General features: G+C 32.9%; 1 long non-coding RNA gene across 1 annotated transcript in view; it reads left to right on the forward strand.

Annotated features, from left to right (window-relative positions):
- Positions 1-658: 658 nt before the first annotated feature.
- Positions 659-26,677, forward strand: part of LOC127562788 (uncharacterized) — a 43,114-nt gene continuing 17,095 nt past the window's right edge. The window contains exon 1 of the long non-coding RNA XR_007953819.1: positions 659-762. This is a non-coding gene — a long non-coding RNA (uncharacterized LOC127562788). The remainder of the gene's footprint in view (positions 763-26,677) is intronic.

Below are 26,677 nucleotides of genomic sequence, written 5' to 3' on the forward strand. Positions count from 1 at the left end.
GCCAGCCTTATAATCATTCTTGTTCACCCTTGCTGGCACCTTTGACATTAAACAGTGACTCGACTTTACAGGAAGAAAGATACAAAGGCAGATGTTTAACATAGATAGGGATCAGGGTTAGGTGACCACCCTCACAAAACAGATATCCTTGGAGCATTGTTGATCTGGCCCTTTGAAGTGCAAAAGAAGTCCCCTAATCTAGCTGAGCAGACCCTTCTCTGGGCCCTTTAAGCTAAGACTGAGGGAGGGGAGGGGAGGCCAGTCCTTTGTCCATTTCAAAAGTAATGTTTAACACATGGAAATTTGGTATGCAAATGATAGAGATTTAATTTTTTAAAAGTTTTCTTTTCAAATGAGTCAAAAAAGAAAATTGGTAGTTATTGGATACAGGGGTACAGAAGTACTGAAGCCCCCAAAATGTATTGGGTTTTAGGACGCTCTGTCTCTGGTCCACCAAGTATTAGAGAGTGAGAGCTTTGGATCCCCAAAGTATATTGGAGTCTTGGGACAGTATCATGGGGTTTCTCAAAAGAATTTGTAGTCTTAGACCTTTTTCAAGTCAAAAGGCAAAGATTTTATTATTATGTCATTGACCGGCATTCTAAGTTCCAAAAAGTTAGCCATTAACAAGGGGAAAGACATAAGCTAAGTTCCTTATCAGAACCCTTCCTTAACAAGGGGTAGATGCTATTATGTAATTAAGCTCTAATGAATTTGCTGCCATTATGCCGGTGGTTCCCACTGAACCCAAGATCACATAAGGTAGGTTAAATTCATTAGAAAAAAAAAGAGAGAGAGTTTAATGAGGTGTTGGAGGGGGGGAGGACTGCCAGTGGTTCTTTTATAGAAGGAAAATAACCCCCGAGGTTAACATCATAACTTGATTTTCTGATTGGATACAGTAAATTGTGGGATCATGATGATTTTGTCATGTGAGGGATTGGACAAGGAACAAAAGGCGAACTATTACGAACAAAAGATTCACTTAAAAAGATAATCTTTCTGCTTCTTCCTGCTTGCCTTAGGAAGAACCTTGGATTGTAATTCAGGCTCTCTTTTTGCCAATGCCCATCTAGTTACCAAGGACCAATGGTCCCATCGGTAATGTACACCTTCCTTTATACAAGAAATATTTCCAGCAAGAACTTTTATTTATCTGATAGTACTGGCTCCTACTGCCATCTGTCCTGAATAATGTCCACTTTAAGCACAGTTTTCCCTTACAATGATGTAAGAAATTGCTAAATTTTATATGATGAATAGAAGATGTAATGTTTTGGGTTATATGAAAACTTTCATTTCTATTACATTCAAGCATTTCTATATACAGTCTTACTTTTCAACAAGAGAAAATTAACTTTTTTTTATTAGCAAACTTTAAGCAACATTTATTTACTAAGCTGCACACTAGTTCAAAGCTGATATCTCCAAACTTAGTACATTCTCTCACTATAATTTCTTTTTTTATTCTAGTGTAAAAGTTTAAATACAAAGAAAAGATAGGTTTCATGTTTAGGGAATTAGCATTTGTAGTCCAAATTACCTTTTTCATGTGATAATTCTTCATTGAATCAGAATATTCATGCTTTAAGTACAAAGAAACAATTCTATGATTAGCCTATTCAAATTTGGACATTTCCTGGCAGATAGTTTAGATTGTCCATTAGTTCATGAATATTTATGAGGAAAGACACTTTGATATGAATATTCAAGTTATTGTCAATGTTTCAATAATTTCATGGTTTTCTTAAGGCAGCTATTTCAAAATCTATTTAGAAGATCAGAGAAATTAAAAATCTGCATTAAAATGTAAGTTATCCTGGTATCAAGATGCTAGCAACTTGCTTTCTGTTCTAATTTAGTGACAAGTGGACACAAATCACTTGTAGCATTTTTATGCCAAATAATTTTACAAACTTTTACATTTTTAAATATTGGTATCTCTAATGTTTAGTACTGTACCTTGCACATAGTAAGCTATTAATGATTGGTCACTTCACAGAATGTCCACACAGAATAATGAGGGCACTCTCTAAAATCATTTGACATTGTATTAAAATCAGTTGATACCAGTTATCATTCACTCTTGTTAAACAACCAGTTTACTTTCTTTTCTGATCATTTACCTTTTTGGCAGTATCTTTTACATTGCTTCACCCTATTATTTTGGGAAGAATATTAATTTTCGAAATATGAGCCTTTGATATAGGAAAGTTAATGTGATTAAAAACTCCACAGATTCCCAAAGGCAATCCAGGGAATTTCCCTGCCTCCTTTCAATTCTGAACCCAATTCATTGTCTAGCTGTAGTTATGTTCAAGATAGTATTGCCATTTTTAGCCAATCCAAGTTATCTTCGTTTTGCCTCTTTACTTAATTGCAAACACATAGGAGAAAATGTAAAAAAGTAAAAAAGTCTTTGGAAAAAATCACTAAAAATTAAGAAACAAAGGAGTTCAAAAGTAGAATAGTTGATTATTCAGATCTGCTTTCCCTGCATATCATAAATTCTTTCTTTTAAGAAGAAAGTCTAAAAGCATTGGACATGGCATTTTTACAAACAAAACAACCAGAAAGTTTAGTGTAATGTATTGGAAATCATCAATTTTTGTCTAAAGATAATTAGATCTGTTATGTATAAAACATATCTATTTCCTCATCCCTAAACTTTTATGAGAATGATGTACAAATGAAACTAGAATGTCTTTAATGAAAATAAAAGAACAAGAAGACTTTTTTTATTCATAATGGTAATGATAAATCATTCAACAAGATAAATCATTTACAAAATATTACTAAATACATGGTATTGGGAACACAAACATAAAAAAAAAAATAACTGTAATTCCTCCCTTAAGGAATTTACTTTCCAAGAGATGATGCTACCTAAAGAACAACTAGGGGGATGGTGATGATGGTAAGGAATACTTATGGCAATTTGGTGTTCCCAAAATGAATATGAATAGTTGAACTCAGATTGAAAACTACAGAAAACAAAAACCTATCTATCATATCTCAGAGGGACTGAGCCAAGAATGACATTAAACTATTTTTTAATTTAATTAAATTAATTAAAATCACTGGAATAAAATATCAAATGCCTTACCTACAATTTTATTTTGATCCACCTTTACAATTGCACACATTTAGTGTTAGATTGAAGAAAAGCACAGATTTATTCAATTCACAGAAATCAGTGATGATTACTTTCTACAAGGTCATTGAGACACACAGAACGGTTTTATGCAATGTATTCCTTAGTGGTTAATTCATTCAATCTTTAACCAACTTAAGTAATGAATCATCATTTCCTTTAGGCATCTTGTTTAATAATCATAAATTAAGAATAACAGTTTTTCACTGAGAAAAAATAGAAAAATATATTTCAATTGAAATAATATAAATGACAGGATAGAAATGAAACTAGCTTTCTTTTCTTCTAATAAGTTCATTATTTTTGTCACATTGAAAGTTTTTATAAACAAGTAAAATTTAATGTTTTGGTAATAGTCTAGTGTTTTTATGCTATGGACATTTGTGTTGTATCAGTTATTATAATATAAAGTTATTTAGGCTTAAAAACCTCATGGAAATCTATATGAGGATTTGTATTTTTTATTATAAAGTGTCAAAATCTGTTTTCAACTTTTTTGGTGTGATGAGAAATCCATTTATAGATTAAAAAAAGAAAGAATACTTAGGCCTCCTTTATCTTATTACATCATAGTAAAGTAAGCACTAACCTGATTTTCTGTGAACTACTAATAGACACAGGAAAGTAAGATATAGCACCAAAATTATCATTTAAACACTTGAAGAGTATTAGAAGCAATGTCAAGTTTAGGTGTGATCTTTATATAATTAGAAGGGTAATTGTTATGTAGAATAATTAACAGTGAGAATGAGATATAGATTTAAATTTTAGCTCTACTACTTGCTATTGACCTTGTAAAAATCATATAACTACCTTAACCTCAATTTCTTCATCTGAGAATGAAGTTAAATATATTTGTATAAAACAGCAGACAATGGTGTGAAGTAGATTTTGACTATATAGGACTTTCCCTCTTCCATGATTTTTTCCTGAAATTAATTTTATTTTGATTCTAAAAATATTATTAGTGTTCTTTTCTTTTTAAATTTTACATTCTAAATATTTTTTCTTCCTGCCTTGTCGCATACATCAATGAGGTAAGGAAAATAATAAAAAAAATTTGGACATGTGAATATTGAAATGTTGTACATGTGAAATATTGAAAAAATGTTTCCATATTATCTGTATTATTAAAAAAGTAAAAACAAATATATAAAATGATAAAATTATGCTTCAATTTGCACAGTTTATCAGTTATCTTTCTGGAAGTTGATTGCATTTTTTTCATCATGAATCCTTTGGATTGTCTTGGATCATTGTATTGATCAGAATAGACAAGTCATTTTAACATTGCTGTTACTGTGTACAAAGATCTTTTGATTCTTTTCACTTCACATTTCATCACTTTGCAAAAGGCTATTTTTGTTTTTTCGGCCACCATTTCTCCTCATCATTTCTTATAGCACAATAGTACTTCATCAAAATCACATGCTCCAACTTATTCCACAAGTGTTGAAATAAATACCATCCCTCCAATTTCCAACTATTTGCCATCACAAAAATAGCTACTATAAAAAATTTTGGACATAGAGGTCCTTTTCCTTTTTTTTTTTTTTTTTTTTCTTTTTTGAACTCTCAGGTACAGACCTAGAAATGTCATAGCTGAGACAATGAGCATATACAGTTTTGTAGTCCTTTGGTTGGTAGGTCCAAATTGTTCAAATTTTTTGAACAAATTCATAACTCCACCAATAGTTTATTACTTTTCCTAGTTTCCCTCATTCCCTCCAGCATTTGTCATTTCTGATAGATGTGAGGTAGTACTTCAGAGTTGTTTCAGTTTGCATTTCTCTAATGAATAGTTATCTAGAGCATTTTTTCATATGATTATAAATAGCTGGGTTTTCTTTTCTGAAAACTGCCTGCTAATTATCCCTTGATCATTTATCAATTAAGGAATGGCTCTTGTTTTTATAAATTTTATAAATTTCATTCAGTTCTCTTCATATTTGGGAAATAAGGTTTTTATCAAAGAAATTATTCCATTTTGGGTTTTCTTGGCAAAGATATTGGAATGGTTTGTCATTTTCTTCTCCAGATAACTTTACATATGAGGAAACTGCAACAGGATTAAATGATCTGTCCAAAGTCATACAGCTATTAAGTGTTTGAAACTACACTCAAACTTAGGAAGATGAATCTTTCAGACATAGTACTCTATCCACTGCACCACCTAGTTGCCCTATCCTGACACACAATAATCAAATACTCTGAAACTTTATCTTTCTGTTTGTCCTACTATCCTGATAGGGACTAAAAACACTTTCTTGTCCTACTAATTTAGAAAAGCTTAGGTCTAGTAATGGATTTGACCAACAAGTTATTGACAGTATGTTGAATTTTTTAATCATAACTCTAAATAGTCATTTTCTAAGTTACTAAGGGTTTGTATAGGAATACCCACAAACATTAATTTAAAAATATATTATTGAAATAAGTAATTTATTCCTTGACATTCAAACAGTGAGTCAAGAAGAATTCATTGAACACTTTCTATGGACAATGTTAATGCTTGGTAATTATCATAGATTCATAGGATCATAGAAGAGCAGCTAGAAAAGACCTTATGTAGCTTTTTTTTTTCTTTTGGATTAGGGAAAGGATATTTGTTCAAAGTATTATGTTACCACAAATTTGAATTCAGATCCCATAATTCTATGTTTAGCACCTCAAGTTATTCACTCTTTCCTGGATAGTAGTAAGAATAGCAGGAGGTTAGGGATGCCAGAAGGCATGGAGGAGAGGTTTCTCTTTCTCTCATTTCTCTCTCTCCTTTCCTCCCTCCTCCTCCTCCTCCTCCTCCTCCTCCTCCTCCTCCTCCTCCTCCTCCTCCTCCTCCTCCTCCTCTCCTCCTCCTCCTCCTCCTCCTCCTCCTCCTCCTCCTCCTCCTCCTCCTCCTTCTTCTTCTTCTTCTTCTTCTTCTTCTTCTTCTCTCTCTCTCTCTAATTTTATTCACTATGCACCTCTTCCTAAAAGCATTGCATTGAATATATGTATTCTATAATTTTAAGTTAATTAAACAACATTTTTGAGAACATTAAACTTTTTTTTTTACAACAATGTCTTTCATAACTGCAGATGCCCATAAGAGGATGTGATAGAGCTAGAACTGGATATAATTGCTGAAAAGATGGAGAAACTAAGTAATTTGGGAGGAAATATGTGATTTTAATCAATGAATCAAGAAATATTTATTAAGTACCTACTATATATGTTAGTCACTTTTCTAAGTACTGGTGATATAAAAAGTGACAAAACATAGTCTTACTCAAAAAACTTGCAAATCATTGGAGGACGTAGCAGACAAACCAATATAGAAAAAAGCTAGCAAGGTTGTCCTCCATTTTTGAAAAAGATCAAAATAACATCACTGTATCAATGTCAAGTTGCAATGCATCTGAGTATATTTAATTAGAACAATACAATCTGGGAATATTCTGGCACAAGTCAGCCACAAATTATCCATATAAGCAATTCAGATAGCTTCTCTAATTTTGTGTATTTTGCATTTTCTTTGGGCTAATTCAATTCTGCTTTGCTCATAGCACAGCACCTTCTTTGATGAGGGCACACCAGGCTGGGCGATCCTGTGCCAGTATTTCCCATGTCATACAATCTAAAATTCTTAAAAGACAGTGTCATTGTATACCTTTTCCTGATAGCCTTGTCAGCATTTGCCCTGTGTGAGTTCTCCATAAGATAATTTTTTTGGAAAGTGTAAATTTAGCATTCGAATGATGTGATCTGCCCAGTGGAGTTGTGCTCCTTGCAGTTGAATTAGAATGCTTGGCAGTTTATTTTAAGAAAAGTCCTCAATGTCTGGGGTCCTCCATCAGTTAACACCATACCATCCATATGTGGAATCTTCAGTTACAGTAAATGGCAAAGTTTTAATGCTGTGGATAAGGTCATTTACCCTGGCAATATATTTCCAGGGATGTCCACATTGATAATAAGATAGACACACAAATTTCCAGAGCTTGCTCAGTGTTTGGAAGCTTTTGAATCAAAGTGTGGTAGAGGAGAAGTATTAGATTACCTACCAAATTGAAGGTCTATAAAGACATTATGCTGAAATCATTTTTTGTGTATCTATGAAGTCTGGATAATACACCAATGTTATGCCAGGTAACTGAATCTCTTTTATTTGAATTGTCTTAGGAAGATTCTGAAGATCACCTGGCAAGATAAGAAAAACCTAGAGATACAGAAAAAAGGAGGGATTGAGAAAGGTTTCCAATAAAATATGCACTTTTATTTGGGACTTAAAAGAAGCTAGGGAAGCCCATAGGTGGAGATGAGGAGGAAGGAAATTTCACCCATGGAGATAACCAGAGAAAATGACTAAGGTTGAGAGATTGTCTTGTTTGAGGAATAACCAGTGTCTCTGGATAGAAGACCACATGGTAGAGAGCAAGGTATAAAAACTCTAGACAGGTAGGAGGAGATTAGATAGGGCTTTGAAAGTGAAACAGTGTTTTGTATTTGATCCTGGAAGTGATAGGTAGCCACTGGAATTTATTGAGTGGGGTATGAGGTGGACTGATCAGACACAAATGAAAGAAAATCACTTCTGTGGCCGAATGAAGGATAGACTGGAGGGGGGAAGACACTTGAGGGAATCAGACTCATCAGTAAGATATTTCAATAGCCTAATAATTAATCTGAATCTGAATCTCTATGCAAAATAGGACATAGGTGCCTTAAAACTAAAATGTAATATTATGAGATTAAATTACAATGCAAAGCCACTTTTTTTTTTTTTTGAGACATTAGGGTGTGTCTAGACATATCTCTGACAGAAGTGTTTTGAGCAATGCAGTGACAGTCATATCTTAGGAAGATTATTTTGGCAGATATGTAAAGAAAAGATTGCAGAAAGAGAGACTAGAGCCAGTGAAACTAATTATGAGGCTATTTTAAACCATTCTTATAAGTGATAATGGGGACTTGGCCAAGTGAGAAGAGAGAAGATAGGGCTTGTGAAGATACTGTGAAGGAAGAGTTGCCAAGATATGGGGAGCAGGAGTGAGGGAGACAATGCTGAAATTTTGATCCTGTGGGAAAATGAATGATGATTCACTATAAAAGAAACAGAAAAGTGTGGAGGAGGAAAAAGAGTTAGGAAGAAATTTAAACTATTTTTTGCATATATTGATTTTTAACTTCTAATTATATAATTAGGTGGAGCAAGTAGAAATGTGTCGGAGTAAGGAGAGAGATTTTGGGATGTGTATAGATTCAGTGACATCTACAATTAGATGATTTTAAATATATGGGAACAAGTGATATCTTGAAGGGAGAGAGTGTAAGAAAGGCCACGAACAGAGAAATAGAAAGGCACTCAAGCAAACCATGAAACCTTGAGATTACAAACCTTTTTTAGGGGGTGTAGGAAGGGTTGGGGACTGGTAGACAGCTATTTTTACATCTCTAACAGAATATTCCTTAGCATGTAGTAAACAACTAATGCTAGTTGATTAATTGGGGACAAGATTTGTATGATGAACCAGCAAAGGAGATTGAGAAAATGATAAGAAAAGTAAGGCAAGATTCAAGAAAACTGTTTCCCTGAAATAATTGTCTAGGAGGCAATGAAGGTGGTTACAGTGTTAAAGCTGCAGAAAGGTCAAGGAGGATGAAGAGAGATATAATGTCATTAGATCCAACAATTCATTACTCTTAAAAAAAACATGGTGTGGTCAGAAGCCAGATTACCAAAAAAAAGAAAGAAAGAAAAAAAAAAAAAGAAAGAAAGAAAGAAAGAAAGAAAGAAAGAAAGAAAGAAAGAAAGAAAAGAAAGAAAGAAAGAAAGGAAGGAAGGAAGGAAGAAGGAAGGAAGGAAGAAGGAAGGAAGGAAGGAAGGAAGAAAGAAAGAAAGAAAGAAAGAAAGAAAGAAAGAAAGAAAGAAAGAAAGAAAGAAAGAAAGAAAGAAAGAGAAAGAAAGGTATAGTAAATGAGCAGGACATAATGAAATGGAAGCAGAGTTAATTAAGTATCTAGAAGTTTAGCTATAAAAAGCAGGATAAATATCAGATGATTGATTGCTTGAAAATATGGCAAAGTCTAGGCAATTTTTTTTTTTACTTGTGAGTATGCATACTTGTTTGTTTGAAATAAGAGATAATTGATGGTTGTTTTTTAAAAGACATTTAAGGAAAAAAATCCAGTAGGTAGAGGTGGATCAAAGAGACAGAGAATGTGATGGAAGTTTTGTTAGGAGAGAAGATAATTCTCCTATAGAAGAGGGAAGCACTGGGATGACTTCAGCAGAGGTCAAGGAGACAACTTCACCCTTGTGTCAGTACCTCTATCACCAATCTCTGGACATCAGTTTTTTTGTGTGTAAAAAAGGTGATAATTATAATTGACACATCATATCTCTAAGGGACATGCAGAATAATTCACATATATGTGTATAAGCATATGTGTACATAAGGAACATATGCAGAATAACTCACATATACATACACTTATAGATTTACAAAGCTTTTCTTCAGATTAACCCTAAATGAAGGGTCTTTATAAAATACTATATGAATTTATATGAATTTGAGGAAAACTAATAGGCTTCAAATCCTCCATTGAGCTATAAGAGTGTCTATCCCAAGCATATAAAGATTTCGTTTCACTGGAAGGTTCAAGCTAATGAGAACAATTTGTTCCAACAATTCATGCAGGTGGACAAAGTAGACACTGTGGAAAAGTTAGAGCTTTGTCAGACATAGAAGCCACCGAGGTCATCCGCTGCCTGGTCTCTTGATTTTTATTTTGCTCCTGAATTCTGATAAGTCTATAGATTCTGGAAGCAACTTTCCTCAGTAGGAGGGAAGGTCAGAAGCAGAGGGTATTTAGAAGGTATGGATTCCAAGGCTTAAGTATTCATTCAGAGTGATGAGGCTTTTTTGTTTGTTTGTTTTTGTTTTTGTTTTTGTTTTTTTGCAGGAATGATGGAGAAATCTAGAGGAGTGCATCCAAGTGGAAAATGAAAAGCAATAAATATACAAATCTAAAATCCACATTACTTTGTTCAATAAGTGTGAATTTTTAAATCTTTCATTATAGCAACACTGAAAAGTTGCTACTTCAATATTCTAATTTTCTTAAATGAGGCTGTGGAATCTAATATATATTCTAATAATATGTGTAAAACAGTATGACATAGAGGATAAACTACTGAACTGGAATTCAGGAATATTCAGGTTTATATGCTATTTCAGATACACATTGGCTGTGAGACTTGGAACAAGTTTCTTAACTTTTCTGAACCTCAGTCATCCTCAGCTATAAAATATTAGCAATAATAGAATTTGCTTCAAAGAATTGTTGGACTATTGGATAAGATAATATATGTACAATGCTTCAAAAATTTAAAATTTATGCCTTGATATGTGAATTTATTTAAAGGAAACTTTATTAATTTTAGGAGATACTCAAGTGTGAACAAACATCATTTTATGATCTAGGATACTATGGTTTGAGCTTAATATTTTTAAACTAAGGCATTTAAAAAAAACTTAAGCTACATATTTGAAACAAGTTATCTTCTAACTCACATAATGTCTCGTTTTGCTTTATTTCTTTTTGGGAAAGATTTCAATACATTTAACAATCTCTAAGGATTATAATACAAAGAATAAACTTATTTCCACTAAAATAAGATATGAAAAAAGCACATTGTATAAAAATTGAGACTTTTGAGAACAAAAATCAGTTCTTTTATCTGAGAAAAAAAATGAAGCTTTCCAATACATGTATCCATGGAGGGTTATATTGGCTATTATTATGGCTGATTAGGTATTTTTAATGTCAGAACAGCTGATGGCCGAGCAATGGCTAGAATTGCAAATAATCAGTCCAGCAACGTCTGCTTATTTTTATCCTTTAGATGGTTAGACTAGACAAACTGCTGGCAATCAGATCTATTGTTCATTCATTGACTAGTGAATAGTCAATAGAGGGTACAATTCCTTGGCTGGGAAGAGACAAAGAATGGATTTCAAAAGACGACCGTATTCAATGTAGCATGCATAATGCATATATGCTTTTATTAAAGTAACGCCATCATCTTTCTCCTGTTGACACCTAACTATAACAGGAACGTTAAGTTGGCTCAGGTAAAATTGTCTACAATTGAAAAAGATACTGATTGGATGTTTAGTGTTGGATGTCTGTTAAGATTCACTATGAGGCTGAATTGATTCTGTTTGGCTTCTTATGTGCCTAACAAAACTTCACTTACCATTTCCTTCAGTGAGAACATAATTTTGCCTTCTAACTTGCCTTGTCACTTTTGACAACAATTGGGTTTTTAGGACCATATTATTAACACTTCATATTTCCATGCCAGAATTGACCAAGATTATGAACATTGCTATTTCAGCACAGTAAAGACAGCCTGATTTATATGGTATTTCATCAAAGTGAATTTCTTATTTGCTGTTTGAATTAGTCAATGATTTGACTAATACATTTGACTAACATGGAATACGGCACTATAAATAGTTATGCGATTTATCAGTAAAAACCAATAACTAATCAAACAAGCAAATAGGACATCTGAACCCAACAGAATGATGTGATTTTTTTCTTATGAAAGAAGTAATGATTTCTAATGTTTTTCTAATGTTTATTGAAACATTTTGAAGATTGTTTTTATTATTTTTCTCATTATTAACATCACCAATATTAACAACCAACATTTATACATTGCTTTAAGATTTGCAAAGCATTTTAAATATATAATTATTTTATATCTTAACAATCCTATTTGGTTGGTGCTATTATTATCTTTATTCTTTAACAGATGAACAAATGATATCTCAGAGTGCTTAAGTGACTTACCCAAGCAGTCAGTCAGTTAGCAGAATTTTTAAGCATTTATGCCAAGTGCTGAATTAAATGGTGAGGACAAAGAAAGCCAAAACCAAACAAATCATCTAATCAGGTCTAATCAGATAGAGGTTAAGTAATTTGCTTAGGATCACATAGTTAGTTAGTGTCTAAAGTGGGGTATTGTATTCAGGGTTTCCCACTTCCAAGTCTAACATTCTTACTCACTCTACCACCAAGATGAATAAAGAATGTGTTTATATGGAGGGTGGGGGAAGAAGGAGTAGATTTTAAAAAGTTTGGAAAAGTAGGAAGAAGTTAAGTTATGAAGAACTTTCAAAGACAAAAAATTTTGTATATTTGCTGGTTGAACCAATAGGAAAGTTTATTGTGTAAAGGGGATGACAGGGTTCAATATGTGCTTCAGGAAGATAACTTTGGTAGCCAAGGGGGAGAATAAACTAAAGTACTAAGAGATTTGAAACAAAGAGACCAAGCAAAATGCCACATAAAGGTCTAGTTTTGAAATGATATGAGCCTGGAAAAGGGTGGTAGAGTGAGAAGAAAGGAAAAAAAATAACATATAAGAGAGTTGTTGAGAAGATTGAGTTGATAAAGCTTGACAACAGATTAGATAGGGAAATTAGAGAGAGTTTTGATTTGAATATGACACCTGCTTTGTGTACCTGGGGAACTGGGAAGTTGATTACTCTCAAGGGTAATTGAATAATTGAGAGTGATAGAAATGTTTGCCCAGATTCAGTTACTAACAGTGAAGACAGGATTTAAATCTGAGTTTTTCTGATGCTTGTTTGAGCATTATCCACTATACTATATCATCTGTTCATTTGATACTCCTTTCTTAATCTAGCATTATTTATTTAAGGAAAAAGAAAGCAATAATCACATGTAGGAACTATATTATAAGACCCTAATCTATATTCCTTTTCTATAGAGAAACATGGAAAAAAAAAACCTATGGCTTAAGAAGAGTAAATTAGTCCAAGAAAGTTATTTACATAACACATAACATAACATAGACTATGATGTGCTCAGGACAACAGAAAAATATTCCTGACAGAGTAGTAGAGAATGACTTTGAACCTAGGTCTTCCTGCCTGAATGACCAAAGTTAGTGAATCAAATAAGTTTCTAAGTGTTTATTATTTTTATTACCAATTTTTGATAGCTTCTTTATCATTGGCTTACAATTGTGTCTACCATATTTTTTTTTTCCTTCTCCTTCTAGGGTATAAAATATGGGTTCTCTTGTCTTAGAAGTTTCTGCATTCCATGGTTCTTTAGTCCTTTCTGACAGGAAAAATTATACTTTCCACCACTCCCTACAACTTATGAAGACTTATATTCAAACATATATACATATATGCAAAACAAAAGATACTGAATATTTTTTTCATTTTCTTCTTAGATGATTGTTATATCATAATGATATATGTGTTTTCATAATGTTTCTGTATATGTAATGACCGCGTATTTAAAATCAGCTGGAGTCAGGAATTCAGGTTAAGGGGAAAATCTTTAATCTTTATTGAAGTGAAGAGGTGAATAAAGATTGCGACAGCAATATGGGCAAGAAAAATTGCTATAGCAATATGGGCAGCTGCGACAGGAAGCCAGCTAGCAGAGAGAGAGACCTGAGCTGAAGGGCCGTCCCTCGCAATCGCAATGCACGTAGTCCCTCCTTCCCCTTCCTTTTCCACTCCCTTGCCTCCACCCACCAAAATCGTCATTTCCTATGCAACACATCAGGACTTGCACAAAGAGTGGGTGGAGGCCATTCTTTCTCCAAGCTTATATATTAATAGATTATGGTCCAATTACTATTTAGCCTCATGTGCTTGGGACCTCAGTGCATCAACTCAAGCCTCAGCCCATTACATGTATAGTATTGATAAATAAACTGTTCAAGTGCTGAGAAGAAAGTGTACTACAATAAAGTATATTCGATGATGCTGAAATGATTTCTTTTGAAACTGCTAAATGACATATGCATCTGAGATTTCAAGTTTTATCTATACAACAGTTTCTGAAATTGTTGACAAGTTCTGGCATATGGCATGAAAGAATTGGTCAAACTTTGTCTGTATTGAATGGAACATTCAAAGCATTGACATATAATACAAATACAAATTATTTTGGCCTCATTTGTATATTTCAAATGATGGCATATTTGAGGACTTTGTTACTGAGATAATGGTATCATTTATCTACTTATTTTATATTCAAATAAATATAATAGAGATTGTTATAAGCACAATGTAAGATTAAGAATTAATTCATAACAAGAGATGCCTAAGGCATTTTAAATAAAATGTAATGAAAGCTTTTCAGTTTTAGTGCAGCTAATTCAAATCTCATAATAATATATGGTGCTATTCATGCAAACTGAGGATTGCACTGACCCTCATGAAAATTGTGAATCTTTTTTTTTTTTCCTGTTGGATATTTGAAGAAATTGAGATTTACATTTGTTAAATTACTTTACTAACATCATGCACTTAGCAATTGGTCCAATTAAGATTTAAATATATGTCTTCTGACTCTTGGAAACTTTTTTTTTTTTTTTTTGACAAGGCAATGGGGGTTAAGCGACTTTCCCAGTCAGTATCCCAACAGATAATTAAGTGTTAGGTGTCTGAGGCCAAATTTGAACTCAGATCCTCCTGAATTCAAGGCTGGTGCTCTGTCTGCTGTATCATCTAGCTGACTCTTAAATCCAAGTGATTATGTAGACAAATGATAACTTTATGATTGGTTTTCTCAAAGTGAAATTCATAAAATGATAAACAATAGAGCACAGGTAGGGGAACTTGTGCTTTATGTTGATATTTTAAAATGTATACATGCAATAAAAAAATATAAAGACATTATAGCCAAATGCAAGCATAGACCACAGTTCATTTTTGGAGAATCCCCTCTTAAATTCAATATGTTCAAAATGGAACTCATTATCTATATCTCCAAACTAACCCCATTAAAAATAAATTAGTATTATAAGTGCTACCATTCTTTCAGTTATCAAGGCTCTTATCTGTAATGGGCTGAGGCTTGAGTTGATGCACTGAAGTCCCAAGCACATGAGGCTAAATAGTAATTGGACCATACTCTATTAATATATAAGCTTGGAGAAAGAACGACCCCTGCCCACTCTTTGTGCAAGTCCTGATGTGTTGTATAGGAAATGACGATTTTGGTGGGTGGAGGCAGGGGAGTGGAAAAGGAAGGGGAAGGAGAGACTGGGAGCATTTTGCGATTGCGACGGCTTTTCAGCTCAGGTCTCTCTCTCTGCTAGCTGGCTTCTTGTCGCAGCTGCCCATATTGCTATCGCAATCTTTTTTCACCTCTTCACTTCAATAAAGATTGAAGATTTTTCCCTTAACCTGAATTCCTGACTCCGGCTGATTTTAAATATGCGGTCATTACACTTATCTTTCTTACATTCCTTCAGTCCATTATTCAATTTACAATCAGTTAACAATTCTTACCATTCTTATCTCCATATTTCTCACATAAGTTCCTGTCTTTCCATATATTTAGTTAATATCTTAGTTTAGACCCATAACACCTCTTTTTGGGCTTATTGCAAGAGGCTTTGCATTGGTTGGTCTCTCTACCTCAAATTTCTCCCCATTCTATTCTACCTTCCACACTACTTTCAATATGATAAGACCTAAAGCAAACATCTTCCTGTGTTATCTCCCTACTTAACAAACTCCATTTGCTTCTAATGATGAAATTTAAAATCACACATTTGGTTTTTAAAGTTCTTCACAGCCATACCTTTAATTTTCTAATTTTCTTACATTTTATTCCTCTTTACACACTTGTATTTCATTCCTCTTCATATCACACTGACTAATCTGACTGCTACTGATATATAATATACTCTCTCCTATTTTTTGTGTCTTTTTAGGTGTTGTTGCCCATGCTTGGAATGTTCTTCCTTTTTAACTTGACTCTTAGAATTACTGGCTTTCTTTAAGACTCAACTTTAACAACACCTTCTATAAAAGACCTTTCTTATAGATCTGCTATAATCGCAACTGCTAAAATCTCACTCTGTAAAATCATCTTCCATTTTATCTATATTTGTATACAATTTGTATATATGTCTTTGTGTATGTGGGTATACACACATACACATACACACACATACACACACACACACACACACACACACATATATATATATGTTCTCTCTCATTTATCTGTCTACCTAATCTATTTATATATCTATCATCTATTTATGTTATCTCCCTCATTAAGCTGTAAAGTATCTAAAGACAGAGATTGTTTTTGCTCTTCTTTGTATGCTCAGGGTTTATAATAAATCTTTATTCATTCATTATCATCCTCATAAAATATCTGCTAAGCAAATTAGTAGCTTCTATTCTTTTCAGCTTATCACATAGCTTTTTCGCAGTTTAGGTAAAGAAATAAATGCTTTCTTTTTGTATTCTGGAAGGCAACAGGAAATATAATTTAATAGAACATTTGACCATTACCTCATAGTTTTTATACTAATTATTACTACAGAGAACCAAGGAGAAAAATTATATAAAGATATTGACAAAATCAAAACAAAGAGAGTCTATATTTTCATATGTCTTCATTGTCAAAATAAGAACAGGGATAAATGACAAAAACTCTGTTGGATTATATATTTCAAGCATTTTTCAAAAGATTTGAGTTATGGTTTTAAAAGTCAATACATAATAAACACAATATGGTAAAAGAAAACACTGGTGAAAAACTTTAAGACTCTGATCAATAGAGTGACCAATGTTGATTTCAGAAGAAAAATAATGAACTATTCTTCCTTCTGTAAATAGAGAAATGGTAGTCTTTAGGTATGGGAATAGGCATGCATTTCTTTCTCTTTTTTTTTTCAATTTTTCCTTAGTTACATATAAAAAATTAATACATTATTTTTATTAAAAAAAAAAAAACTTATTTCTCTTCTTTCCATTCTCACTGGAGTAGGCAAACAATTTGATGCAGATTAGAAATGTGAAGTCATACAAAGCATTCTCATATTAGCCATGTTATAAAAGAAAACACAGATCGTGATTTTTCTTGAGAAGCATGAATATGAAAATACATTTAAAAGACATAAATAACTGTTATACTAGTCTGGGTCTTTAGCAAAACTAATATATTTGGACTCTATTATTTTAATTCACCACGTGCTATTTGAAGATATAGAAATTACTGAAGAAAAGGAAAAGTGCTTGGGTCCAACAATAAATACAGAGCAAAACAGTGGTGGGATTGACTCAATTTTAAAGATTTGCAGGGATAGATTCACATGATATTTCAAAGGGAGAATGTTTCAAAAATATTTACAAGAATTGTGGTTTTAGTCACAAAAAGGCAACTTGTATATTCTGAAGAATAGTAATAAAAGAAGAAAGAGAAGATCCTTGAGATTTTTAATGAGAATAATTCTGTTATGCATTTATGTCAAATTCAATCATACTCTTGTATTTCATTTGTGGTAAGAAATTTTGTAATAAGGCTTTTTGTTTTAGATAAAACAAAGCACATTTGTCAGAAGTGGCTGGTGATGCAAATGAATAGTCAAGAGACTATAAAAGAAAGTATATTGGATTTGTGACTTAAGGCAAGTAACTTAAACAGCCTAAACCTCAATTTCTTATCTGTGAAATGGGGAAGTTGGACGAGGTAAAAATGTTTTATTTGGAATCATAGGACATTAGTTTGAATAATTATTCTGACATTCACGATACACATCACATTAGACAAATCACCCTTTGCCTCAGTTTTCATAACTACAAAATAAGGAGGTTGGATTCAATGACCTCTATTATCCTTTTTAACTTTGCATTTCTGGTTATGACCTATGATTCTTTGGTCTTATATTTTTAGTAACACATGGAGCTCTAAAATCCCTTACACTTTTAGGTTTATGATGCTTTGATTCAAAAGAAAATGCTGATAAATCCTCACATAAGCCCTTTTCTTTGTAACTAGAATGATACTAACTTTAGGCTTCTTTCAAGACTTATACTAAACATAAAAATAATCTTTCTTTTTTTTTTTAAATAGTAATTTCCCAATTATATATCAAGACAATTTTTAGTATTCATTTTTACAAGATTCCATTTTTTCCTTCCCTCCTTTCACTCCCCTCTTTTGAATATGATAGACAGCTCTCTTGATAATTTGTCTGAAATTTGCCTGAAAGCGAATTGCAATCTCTATTTTGAGGAAATGCTCAAGCTAATCATCCTTTACTCTTCCCAACTGACTTCCTGACTCTAGGCTTTCTCACCATGGAAGAGTCCTCTAACTCTGAAAATTTTGAACTCAAGGAGATTCCAATTTGAGAATGTGCTCAGATGGGTAGCAAAGTAGATAGGATATGCTTGGCTAGAAATCAGGAAGATTCATCTTCCTGAATTCAAATCTGGCCTCAAACATGTATTAACTATGTGACCTTCACCTTAGTTTCCTGATTTCTAAAATCAGCTGGAAAAGGAAATTGCAAATCAGTCCAGTATGTTTGCCAAGAAAACTCCAAATGGGATCATGAAGAGTCAAAAACAACTCAAAAACAACTGAACAACAACAACTAGTCCAGTCATTCTTCAGTTTTTGCAGTCTCTCTGCCCACATTAAACCCTTGGGCAGCTGCCTTCTATTTCCTTGCAGACTTTCAGCTCCCTTTTAGAAGTTAACTTCCCCTATTAGAATGTAAGGTCTTAATTGATCCAAGTATTTTGTAGAGCAATATAGAACTATGTCCAAAGGGCTATCAAATTGTGCCTATCTTTTGATCCAGCAGTGTTTCTACAGGGTCTGTATTCCAAAGAGATCTTAATGGAGTGAAAGGGACCTACATGTGCAAAATGTTTGTAGCAGCCTTTTTTGTAGTGGCAAGGTCTCCTATTGATTCTGGAGTTATCTCCAGTCGTCCTGATCTATGTTCTGCCCCTGGAAGAGAGACCGAGGCTGAGCACTTTGTACAGTTCTGTCTCTCTTAAATCTGCTTCACTTTTAAATCAAGCTATTACCTTCCTGATGTCATTGATCTTCTTTGAGAATGAAGGACAAACAACAAAAACAACAATTCATATTTCTAGTACTTACTAATATCTATCACATAGTAAACACATGATAAATATTTTTTTCATTTGTTCACTTAACCTAAAAGCCAAGAACTGTAAAAATCTTTGTGAATATAATGACCTAGGCAAACTTCAGATGTAAATATCTCTACTTGAACTAATGGTCTTGTACCATCTGTACAAAAACTTGCAAACTTTGTCATATAACCCATCCTTTACTAAATCCATAGGTACTGACTTCATTGTAAAAATCCAAAAATCTGTATTATTCAAGTGGGATTATAGTTATTGCAGTCAAAGATACTTGAGCAAAATCTGAAGCAACTTCCTTCCCTATGTTCTATATCTCTCCCCAATTTCAAAATCAGGCCATACTTCTAAGTGTATTTATGATTATGTCAGTTCATATCAGGCACTTTGAAAGGATAAGAAAATGTAATATAGCTAGAACAGGATTTCATCTGATTCTAGAGAGACTTTGCACCTTTGCAGTGTATCATAGAATAGCATCAGAATGTTGTAACCTGAACATCATAAGATCTCTGGAGAACTCAGTGATAGAAGCAAAACTGCCTGAGGCTTTTTGTGTGTGTGTATGTGCTTTAATTTCTTCTTTGAGAAGTAGTTGAATAATAGGATGTATGGGAAAGTTACAGATTTGCTTTTTGAAAGTTATTAAATAATAACAGCAGTGAAATGAGCCTGACAACTGACTAGGTCTGAATATGATGTATGTTGACATTGATTTTCAAACTATTTATTCACATGAAGGAGAATGTTTGTACTTGTCTCTTATATTTATATCTTTTGCATAGGCTTCACCAAAGAATATGTTTGCATTACCTTTACCTTGTTTAACCTCTTTCTACTTTTTTTTAAAGAAATGACAATTTTTTTTTGTCTAGGACATAATTTTTCAAAGTCCTTTCACATACATTATCTCATTTTTTGTTCATAGCAAGTACATTATATATTCTTATAAACTTTAGCTGTTTACATAGGAGTCAGAATGGTACTGAAAAATACTGAGGAAGATGATGATGTATTTTTATAAATTCAGATCTTAATTTATTTGGAGCAAGATGTGATCACACAAGTATAGAGAATTCTAAGTAGGGGAATTTTCTTCTTCAATCCCAGAAAATCTTGTAAGAGAATTTCATAGCTACTTGGGGTCCCAGAGGTCAAATGATTTGTCCAGGGTCATACAGCTTGCATAAGTCAGAAACAAGATTTGAATCCTGGTTTTTCAGGCTCTAAGTCTAGACACTCTCTATTTTGTCATGTTTCCTTTCAAAAATAGAATATTCTTTGAAATAAAAAAAGACCAAAGGAATAGTATGTCTCTATAATCAATTCATTTTTAAAAAAATTAAAGGTAGCTTACAATGTTTAAAGAAGTAATCCTGTGCTCCTTTTCCTCCCATCAAGATCAAGTTCTGATCTTTCCCTCCTTATAAAATCAACTCAAAATTCACTTCCATAATTAAGCATGGCCAGAATAATTCTATTTTATTTCTAATGTGTAGCTTTGTAAGGATTAAATTAGCACACATTTATTAAGGGCTACTATGAGTGATGATGCAATAATCACCAGAACATGCAAAGTCTCCTTGATGAGATCCATAACCATTTAAAAGTACTTTGAGAGAAAATATTGATAAAAAATAATATGAATAGCTTTTGTAAGTTACTTTAAAGCAAGTTGAGAAGTTCTCTCCATTGTTTTTCTATATTTTTCCTCACATATATATTTTATATTACCCTGTGGCCTATCATAATCATAGAATTATAGAATTGGAAAAAAAAAGCTGCTAGAAGATACTGATGATTTTGTTCAGCCTCTCATTTTACAGATGAGAATTGGGACCCAAAAAATCTAAGTGAATTTCCTAAGTCCAAACAACTAGTTAAAAATACAAGTGAGATTTTATGCTATGCACATCTAAAAGTACATGTCTATTTTCCATAATTGGAGATTATCAAAGCAATGAATGCAATGCTGGTACTTTTCATTGGCAAAACATAATCATTATTTCTAGATTATCTGAAAATATTAAATTGATTAAAAAAAAACAATTTGCTTCTTTTCTCTGATTTTTCTCATTGCACCCAATTTTTAGAATATCTTTTAGAATTGTTATTTGGGACATATTATTATTGGTTTCATTTAAGCTCCAACCAAAATCCCATTTTTACTGAAAATTTTATCTAACCCCAATAGTTTCTTCCTTCTGTTAATTATTGCCTATTTATCTTTCATGTAGCTTGCTTCATATATCTTTGTTTCTATGTTATCTACCCCATTAGATTGTAACATCCTTGAGGACAGAAATTTTCTTGACTCTATTTGTATCCTCAATGTTTAGCAAAGTGCCTGACACATAGTAAACAGTTAATATTGATTGATTTTAAGTTACCAAAGATCATAAAATATACTGGTTAATATGAGTATGAATATGTATCCAGCCTATTATAATGGCAAAGAGAAACTAGGCACTTTAGACATGGTACATATTGGTAAAACAATATTTTAAAAATTAACCTATTACACATTTCTTTTCTGGGTAGTTGTAATGAATTACTGGCTCTTTATTTTAATTTTGGCACTTACTGAGCATAGGACTTTATTCAAGCCCTTAAGCATCCTAAGTATTTTTTTCTTCATATAGGTAGGAGGAATTTAATATCTTTCCTTTTTTTTACAATACTGTTGTGAAGAGTAAATGAGGAAAAGATAAATGTGTTCACAAAAGCAGTACTCTAAGATAAGGTAGTATTTATTATTATTGTAATTAAGATGACATCAAATCTAGTATTTTAAATATTATTTCACAAGAATTATATGGAGCAGCTATTTTCTTTGGCTGTATCATCTCCAGTTAAAAACTGAAGTAAAAATTTTCTGGCTTTTAGACAAACCCTAAATAGTGGGAAATACATAAGCCAAGACTATCTAGTGAATTGGAAGATTGAGGAGGATTCATTCATTTGAAACTGCTTCTAAATTCCAATCATCTGTGTCCACCAGCTGTTTGAAATTTGAGTACTTGGCAATAGTGTGGACTATTCTGGAGGCTACCATTTTGAGGCTGCAAGAACATCATGTGCTTGGTTGGCCCTAATTCCCTGTTTGGTGGAGAAAACAACATCTGAACACTTGGGCGATATTGTACTAGAGGTGGAACTCTCTGAAGACTGAATTTATCCTGATTTCCCTGGGGAACAAAATTAAAAAAAAATACATTATTTCAGATTAACTGACCTTTGTGCTTATATTTCTGATGGAATACTAGTGTGCTGTGGGAAATGACAAGGGAGTGATTTCAGAGAAATATGACAAGACTTAGCAAAGTTATAATGATGATCAACTGTGAAAGACTTAGCTACATCAATGATGTCCAAATTCACAGAGAAAACATAAACTATGAAGGCAAATTGAAGTAATTTTTCTCTGCTTTTTTTGTTCTTTCAAAATATGGCTAGCATGGAAATGTTTTCCATGATTCCATATATATAACTGATGTCATATTGCTTGACTATGATTGGACTTAGAAGGCAGCCATCAAAAGTGAAAGCACTAAAGCATATACTTTACATAGATATAGATTTGTGTATTATATATGCATATATCTAGTATATTATATATAAGGAGGGATTTGTGTATTATAGATACATATATAATGCACACATATATAATGAAAGTTTATATACTTAGATACATGTATCTAGGTATATATATTATATATATATATATATATATATATACACACACACACATATTTATATATATAGTACTGTACATAATATATATAATACATTATAAGTTATAGGTTTTTAGATATTCAGATATGCAGATTTACCTATAGAAACATATTTATAAAGGATTTGTGATCTATCAGTGTGGGGTAGTTGTTCTACCAAAGCAGATTGTAAACCATGTATGATTTAGTAGAGACATACTAGGTAATTGTTTGGATACTGGGGAGATGTTGTTTCTTCCAACAAACAGTAAATTAGCCCCAACCAAGCATGTGATATGCTTGCAGCCTCAAAATGGTAGCTCCAGAATAGTCCGATCTATTCCCAAACACTCAAACTTCAAGCTAGGTTGGCTACTGGATGAAGTTCTGAACTTGGAGTCAGAAAAGTCCAAACTCAGTCTCAAGTCACTAGTTGTGTGAACCTGGAAAGGCCTCTTAAATCTCTTTTGCCTCAGTTTTGTCATCTGTAAAATGAGGATGATAACATTGTCTGCCTTATAGGTTTGTTGTAAGAATCAAATAACTTAACAAATAAGAAATAATTTGCAAAATTTAAAGCACAATATATATTCTCTCAGAGGTCGGTGGCAGAAATGGAACTGCAATACTGAGCTTCTGCACTCCAATTTAGCTCTTTATCATTTGTACCATGACTCCTACTTCATAAATAAGTGTATGTGCTTTTGAGAATATAGTCCTTCTCATAAAAAGAAAGATTAAATCAATATATTTCTTTATTTTCCTTCACTAAAATAAGTGATCAAACATACAATAGCTATGTAATATGTTATGAGTGGAGGATTATGGATTTCATTCTTTAATTGAATCTACTTGACTTTTTTCCAGTTCCCAGCTCTCTGAGATATGTTAGATTTGTTAGGTTTTACAACTTCATCAAAAGAGAATAAAGTCAATATGTGTTTATTGTGCTTTATTGAAAAGGCATAATTGAATAGTATAATACGGCTTAACTGACTTTTTAAAACAAAAAAAAATCCATAATAGAATCAAAATCGCACTCCAGCATATGTTAAGAAATGAATTTATGTTCCCAATTTTCAAAACATTGTGGTCATTACATTATAGTTATGTTTTATGGATTATGAATCTGGTCTGTATGTTTTCTTTGGGATTGTCTATCTTTATGTTGTTTCTTATTATATTTAAGCATATTTTACAAAAAAGAATCCTGGTGGTTTTGATATTAAAGACATTCATATTCTTAATTACTCAAATCTATGTTAATTGCTACATTCTAATATATCTGGGCATGGAATTAAATTAAATTTTATCTTGGAACATTAGCTAATATAAGACTTCTGATGCTGAGATACTTTTTAATCAAATCTCATATTGAACAGACATGTCATGTAGGAAAAAATAGAGAGGATCCCCCCCACACTTTGAAATATTCAATTTAAACCAATGCTTCAATTCAGCACATATTAAGTGCCTGTTCTGTTCATGGAATTGATAAAACAATAAAGGATAAAATACATAATTTAAATTTCTTTCATATCCCTTGAAGCAATAACACTGTAATAAAAGTTTAGAAAGCATTGTACTGTTTGAGTTAGGGCTGACCATCTCTATTGGAGAGAAGTTGGTTGTTCTTAAGAAGAGGGATTGTCTTTTTCATTCTTTATATCCCAAATGCTAAGGCACGATGCCTGACACAGAGCTAATGATTAGAAAATAGTTATTAACTTTTTAATGTAGTATGATTTGAAAAATGACTATAAATTCAGTATTTTTTTATTATACCACAATACCTCTCATTTTAATTTATTGAACCCTAAATTTTTTATTTGTAAAAGTAAAATAACATCCGTGATATCTATCTCTCAATTTTATAAAATAATGTTCTCAGTGTTGTACACTGGCTAAGGACAGGTTCTAGAATCGTATAAAGATCATATTTGTTTTTCAGTCAAGTGATTAATCAACAAGCCTTTATTAAGTAATTAATAGGTGCTAGGCACTGTGCTAGGTACCAGAGATACAAAGACAAAGGAAAGATAATCCCTAACTTCAAGGAGCAGGCATTATAATGGAGATAGAAATTATGTCTATGTATAGTTATGTATTAAAAACAAAATAGACACAAGGTGAATTCAAAGGTATTCAAAACAAAATAGACACAAGGTGAATTCAAAGAAATGTGCTAAAAGCTTAGGGTAGAGGAATCAGGAAATTCTTTATGAACATTTTGGGGTTTGAGTTAAACATCTTAAGGGAAACTCAGGATTTTAAGAGGTAGAAGAGAAGAGGGAAAACATTTCAGTCATGAGGAAGAACAAGTGCTAAGAAACACAGAGGAGACGTGAAGTGCCATATGTGAGGAAAATAGAGATAATTGGTCTAGCCCAAAAGAATTCTGAAAAAGGATTAAAGTATGATGAGACTCAAAAGGTGGAGAACTTTAAAAGACAAGCAAAAGAATTGTAATAGGAAACCACTGAAACTCATTGAATGGGGAGGGATATGTGTGTGTGTGTGTGTGTGTGTGTGTGTGTGTGTGTGTGCATATGAGTGAGAGAGAGAGAAACAGAGAAACAGAGAGAGAAACAAAAAAAAACAAAGAAAGACAGAGAGAGAGACACACACAGAGAGAGAAAGAGAGAGAGAGAGAGAGAAAGAGAAAGAGAGAGAGAGAGAGAGAGAGAGAGAGAGAGAGAGAGAGAGAGAGAGAGAGAGAGAGGAGGGAGGGAGGGAGGGAAGGAGAGGGAAAAATGGTTAGACCTGTGTTTTTGTCTTACAGTATTGAATCTTCATGAAAGATTAATTTAATTAAGGATAGGATTGAGGCAGAGAGAACAATTAAAAGACTACTGCAAGACTCTAAGTCTTAACTTAGGTGATAACAGTCTGAATTATCATGGTCCATATGAGTAGAAAAAAAAAAAGAAAATATTGAAGAAGGGACCCCGAAACTCTCTAAAACTCCTTGAAGAAGAAAATCTCCTTCAACTCTGCCTGAGTGAGGGATCCCTCCTTAGGGAAACAAGATAAACAGCTTCACTTGGTTATCTAGATGAGGTTGGTTCAGTCCTGAGCTAAAAGAATTCCAACCCTATTCATTTAAAGATCTTCTATTTCAATTCAATTCCACCCACCAGCTCCATTGGGAGGGGGAGCAGGCCTGCCTTGCAAGACCTCCTTATAAAAATGGCAATTAAAAACTCATTTCTTTGTAGAAGTACTAAACATGCCAGGTATGCTATGCTATGCCAAGGAGGCTTCTGCCCACTGGAATAATATTCTTTTCCAGTGCTACCCTCTCTTTACCCTCACCTATTTCCCCAAGGAGACTTTATGCTGCTCTGTTAGGATGTCTAACCTTACTTCCCAATCCCTGTAATAAACCTCTTTTATCAATCTAGGTTTTTGGTTTGAAAAATTTCTTTACAGAGAACCCTGTGCTGCCAGAAGGAGATTTCTTAAAACTCCCTACCCAAGGGGGTGCAGAGGAGCCAAACCTCTCCACTTGGTTTCCTGAACCCCAAACCTGCCACTGGACCTTATCATTTAACTCCCTGATCACCAGAAACCCCAATCACATTTCGGTTCCCTAAATCTAGACCTTATCATTTGGTTCCCTGAAAAGAGAACCCCCAAACCTAAACCTCATGAATATGAGAAGAGTCAAGGTATAAACAAAAAGATTTGGTAACTAAATAGACTTTGTAGATTATCTGAGAATGAGATGCCAAGGATGAAGTTCGAAATGTGTGTGTGTGTTTATTTTGTATGTATGTATGTGTGTGTGTGTGTGTGTGTGTGTGTGTGTATGTGTGTATATAAAAGAATGAAGT

The sequence above is a fragment of the Antechinus flavipes genome, chromosome 4 (assembly GCF_016432865.1).
Source record: "Antechinus flavipes isolate AdamAnt ecotype Samford, QLD, Australia chromosome 4, AdamAnt_v2, whole genome shotgun sequence".
In the NCBI taxonomy this organism is placed as follows: Eukaryota; Metazoa; Chordata; class Mammalia; order Dasyuromorphia; family Dasyuridae; genus Antechinus; species Antechinus flavipes.